This window comes from Chrysochloris asiatica, unplaced genomic scaffold (assembly GCF_000296735.1).
Source record: "Chrysochloris asiatica unplaced genomic scaffold, ChrAsi1.0 scaffold00145, whole genome shotgun sequence".
Classification (NCBI taxonomy): Eukaryota; Metazoa; Chordata; class Mammalia; order Afrosoricida; family Chrysochloridae; genus Chrysochloris; species Chrysochloris asiatica.
The window spans coordinates 8,345,895-8,351,689 of record NW_006408663.1 but is presented as its reverse complement, the minus strand read 5'-3'; the positions used below and the strand labels follow the sequence as shown (position 1 = coordinate 8,351,689).

Below are 5,795 nucleotides of genomic sequence, written 5' to 3'. Positions count from 1 at the left end.
AGTCGATACCGACTGGATGGCACCTAACAACAACAACAAGTTTATTTTTAATTATATATATATAAAACAGGAATATATTGTTAGAAAATAAAGTTGATAGAGGTAAATACTTACAAAGTGGATAGAGGTAAATACTATCTATTATTTTTTCTACCCTTTCATCTGCTCTATAAACATCATAGAATGTCCCATATAACAAGAAAATCTTTTATAAACTTTCTACTACAACAGTTGCTGTTGTTGTTAATTGTGTTTGAGCTGGTTCTATGTATTCTCATGCTATATTTGTCCTTTTGTGATTAAATAATTTCACTCTACATAATATCCTCCAAGTTAATCAATGTTATGAGGTGGTTTTTCACATTCTTCACTATTCTTCAATGTTGCATAATATTCCATTGTGTATCGGTATCATAGCTTGTTTAACCATTCTTCTGTTGATGGGAATGTAGGCTAGCTCCATCTCTTTGTTATCATGAATAGTGCTGCAAATGGATTTCCAAGTACAATCAATGATACATATATCAATGGAACAGAATTGAGAACTAAGAAGTAAACCACTCCACATAAAGAAAGCTGATTTTTGATAAAGTGCCAAAATACATTAAATTGGGAAGAGATTAGATAGTCACTTTAACAAATGACACTGGTGAAATTGGAAATCCATTTGAAGAATGAAGCATAACTCATATCTCTTGCCATATACAAAACAACTCATTGTTAATTAAATTCTAAATGTAAATTCTAGAACTATAATGATATCAATGAAAAAATAAGTACAGATATAGCTTTTCTATTGCATGACATTAATACACTATCAATCATTACTAAACAGATGTTGTTGTTGTTTGGTGCCATCGATTTAACTGTAATTCATAGTGACCCTTTATGACGTTTCCAAAGAGAGACTGGTGAGCTAGAACTACCAAATTTGCAGTTCAAACCAAACTTGAAGTCCAGCATCACACCAGGGCTCCAAACACCCACAAATAGCTGAAGACAAAATAAATGACTGGGAGCTCCTGAAAATTAGATGTATGCATCAAAAATTCTGTCACAAGAATAAAAAGGGAGCTCACAGACTGGGAAAATATTCTTTTTAATGACATCATATAAGGGATGATTGTTATTTTTAGGTGCCTTTGAGTTGACTTCAACTAATGGTGACCTTATGCACAAAAGAATGAAATGCTACTAGACCTGTGCCAGTCTCACAATTGTTGTTACACTTGATTTCATTGCTACAGACACTGTGCCAATCCATTTGCATCAGGTTTTTCCCTTTGTTGCTGACCCTCCACTTAACCAAGCATGATGTCCTTCTTCAGGGACATATGAGAGATGAGTTTTATCACTCAGACTTGTACAGAGCATTCCAGTTGTACTTTTCTAACACACATTTGTTTGTACTGCTAAGAGTCCACGGTACCTGTAAAATTCTTCTTTACCACCATAACTCAACTGCATCAATTTTTCTAATGTTTTCTTTATTCACTGTCCAACATTCACATGCATATGAGGCTGTTGAAAATACAATGGCTTGGGTCAAGGGCACCTTAGTCCTCAAACTGATATGTTTACTCCTGAACACTGAAAAGATACCTTGTGCAGCAGTTTTGCCTACAACACTACTTCATTTAATGTCTTGATTGCTGCTTCTATGAGTGTTGGCTATTTAATATCTATCATTTCTCCAATTATAATTTGATTATTTATTGGTCCAGTTTTTGTTTTATAATTTTACATTAAGTTGCAAACCATACATAAGACTGTGGGCTTTGATCTTTATCTCTAATTATTTTAATTTCTGTTCACTCTCAGCATGGAATCTGAAATATCACAGATATCACAGGCTGTTAATTAATCTTCCAGCTATCTTGATGCCACATTCTTCATCATATATTCAAGTTTCTCAGTTTATTTGTTCATCATACAGATTGAACAAGAATGGTGAAAGAACACAACCCTCACACACTTTTCCTGATATTAAACCATTTACTGTTTGCTTTGTCTGTTCAAATCATGGCCTATTGTTCTTTGTACAGGTTCTGCATGAACACAGTTAAGTGTTACAGATTGATTACCCATTATTCACAATGTTATCGATAACTTGTCTTTGGATTGTCAATAAAGAAAAAAGTTTTTGCATAGTCATAAAGCACAAGTAAACATCTTTCTGGTGTTTGCTCCTTTCAATCAATATGACATCAGAAATGATATCCCTCATTCCACATCCTTGTCTGACTCTAGATTGAACCTTTGACCATTCTGTCACTGCATAGTTGCAGTCATTGTTAAATAATCTTTAGCAAAATTTCACTTGAATAGGTAATGATATTGTCTGATGATTTTCACATTCTGTTGGGTCACCTCATTTTGGAATAGGCACAGGTATGGATCTTTTCCAATTAGTTAGCCAGATAGCTATCGTCTAAATTGCTGGGCATAGATAAGTGTGTACCTCTGGTGCTACATCAGTATTTTGAAAGACTTCAATTGTATTCTATCTATTCTCAGAGCCTTGTTTTGATTTTTTGTTGTTGTTTTTTGTTTTTTCACAAATAAGATATTTTATTTGTCACCATTAAAAGTCTGAATTTTAAACAGATTCTTAAACTGGTGGACCATAGCCATCAGCTCGTTCAACTTTAGCATCTGTCTCATCTCCAGTAGCTTTTCAATAACTACTGCCTTCACCATGAAGCTCCATGAGTTTTCCCAACTCAAATTTGGGCTTCTTCAGCATTTTTACTTTCTTAAAAAACACATCATGGAGAGGGTAAGTAGACTGGCAAGCCTTCTCTGTCCTTTCCAATGCTGTCTGGAATCAGTTTATCGACCACTTTTTTCAAGTCATTTGTCTGCACCTCTCGGGTCATGATTTCCATAATTTTCTTACAGATTTGACGGACCTGTTGGTGCTGAGCATAAGCTGTCTTCTGAATCTGGTTGTTGCATTTTTTAGTAACACCAACACAGAACAGGGGAAGTAAATAACCATCTGAAGTCTTGACATCAATGTGAGTTTCAATCATGATCTGCCATTTTTTGACCATGGAGCACATTTTGTCACAGGTAAGATCTATGCCATGGAAGTTGGTCAAATAGTTTTTGCCCTGAACATCCTCAGTAATTAGCTTGAATTTTCTAAATGCAACTTCATCATTCTACAGATCAGCAAGACTCACTTCGAAAACATGACCCTTGAGTCCTTCAGATGCAATTTAGGTTCCTTGAGTCCTTGTGACTAATGTTTTCTCATTATTTCTTACATTGATCATAGCTGGTGCCTTGATATCATACAAATCTTCCTTAGAAAATGGATTAACCACTTTCTTCTTGGCTCCTTTTTTGCCACCTTTTGTAAGGCGTTTGTTCTTGCAGACCGCCATGGTGCTGCTCAGAGAGCCAAAAGAGCAGAGCCTTTTTTTTTTTTCTAATGCTTTCAGTGCACCTTGGATTTCATCCTTCAGTATAATTGGCTCTTGAAGATGTGCTAACACTTGAAATATTTGAACATTGACCATTTCTTTTTTGTACAGAAACTGTGTATTCTTTCATTCTTTTTATGCTTTCTGCATCATTAAATATTTTCCCCATTGTTGTTGCTGTTGTTAAGTGCCTTTGAGTCGATTCTGACCCATAGTGACTCTATATAGGGTTTCAAAGGAGCAGCTGGTGAGCTTGAACTACTGACATTGCAGTTCAAATGACTTTGCAGTCTGACACATTAGCCCACAGCACCACACCCATTGAAACATTCTATACTGCAAGTTGAGGCTAGTATATTTTTTTCAGTCATTTCAGCTTGAGAAATGTTGAGGATTTATTCCGTTTAGATTTTCTAACTCTAGTTCTTTGCAGATTTTGTTCTAATATTTGGCTTTGTCTTCTATTGGTGTCCTTTGAAATTTTTATTCCGCTCTTTTACCTACTCATTTCTACTATTTGCTTTAGCAGCTCTTTGCTGGAAATCAAGTTTCAGTCTATTTACACCTCCGCTTTGACCTTTTCCTTCTTTCTTTTCTTCTGAATAAACTTTTGATTTCAACCTGTATGCAATTTTTTTATGTCATTACACAACTCTCTAGTCTTCTGTCATTGGTGTCTAATGCATCAAATCTGTTATTCAGATAACCTCTAAATTCAGGTGGGATATGTTCAAGGTCATAGTTTTGCTCACATGGACTTGTTTTCTACTGCTTTTGATTGAACTTGGAAATAAGCAATTGATGGTGTGTTTTTGGTTGATGAGATGGAGTTTTTCCACTTAGTCTTCTCACAGATATTATCAACTTGGCTTATTTTTATTTCACATGTACATTTATCTTTTATCTCCTTCAATAAAGATATTTGCAATGGATAAGTCTTTGATATTGCAAAATTCTGTTATGCATTTCTATCCCCAAGGATATATTTTCCAGCTGCTTATCCTTCCTTTGCCTTTAACCTTTGTATTTCAATCATTGGTTATTATCAATACATCTTCATTATGTTTCTGATCAGTTTTAGACTCAAAAATTTGGTAGTATTCTTCAATTTCATATTCATTTGCTTTAGTGATTGGTGTATAATTTTGAATAATGGTGGTATTAACTAATTTTCCTTGTAAGCTTATGGGTATTACCCTATAAAAGACAGCATTATACATCAAGATAGATCTTGAAATGCTATTTTTAATAATGAATGTGACTCTACTATTTTTCTACTTGTCATCTCTGGTATAATAAATCATATGATTGTCCAATTCAAAATGGCCAATGCCAGTACATTTCGACTCACTAATGACTAGGATATCCATCTTGATTTGTTACATTTCACTTTAGAAAACTTCTAATTATCACTGTTTCATATTTCATACATTCCATGTTCTGATTATTAAAGGATGCTTACAGCTGTTTCTGCTAATTTTGAATTGTGCCCCATTAGCAATGATGATCCAGAAAGTTTTACTATATTTGCATCGTCACGGTAAATTCTACTTTGAGGAGGCATCTCTTTCCCAGTCATATGTGACTACCTTCCAACCTAAGGGGCTCCTCTTCTGGCACTATATCTGATATTCTTCTGCTAGTCATACTCTTTCATGTTAACATAGTGGTTATGCATTGGGCTGCTAACTGAAAGGTCAACAGTGTGAATCTACCATCAGCCCCATTGAAAAAGCATGAGGCTTGCTTCTGTGAAGATTTAAAGCCTCTGAAAGTCTATACACTATGTGTCAGAACCACATCCAGAGTACACTACCACCACCATCTGTCAATGTTCCACTACTATTCAATAGATTTACTTAGTCTGTCTTAATCTGGAAGGTCATCTGAAACCTGTTCATCATAGGTGACCAAGTGGTGTTTAAAATACTGGTGGCATAGTTGCCAGCATTAAAGCAACACACAGTACATATGCCACAGCAATGTGACAAACTGACAAACCGATAAGGTGGAGAGAAGGGGCTAATCTTTAAAATTTATAGACAACTACAACTACAACACCTCTGCAAGAAAAAAACAAACAACCCAATTTTAAAAGGGCACGAGATATGAACACACACTTCATTGAGGGAGACAATCAGCAGCCAAATAAAATATGAAGACATTTTCATGATCATTAGCCACTGTTGTGTTGTTAAGTGCCGTCAAGTCGATTCCAATCTATAGCGACCCTGTATAGGGTTTCCGGGAAGCGACTGGCAAGTTTGAACCATCGGTCAGGCAGTTCAAATGGTTTTGCATTCTGTCACATTAACCCACAGCACCACACCAGAACTCCATTGTTGTTGCTGTTGTTAAGTGCTG

At 35.4% G+C, this 5,795-nt stretch overlaps 1 pseudogene; it reads right to left on the bottom strand.

The window, feature by feature from the left end:
* Positions 1-3,392, bottom strand: part of LOC102814634 — a 26,766-nt pseudogene extending 23,374 nt beyond the window's left edge.
* Between the last annotated feature and the right edge of the window lie 2,403 nt (positions 3,393-5,795).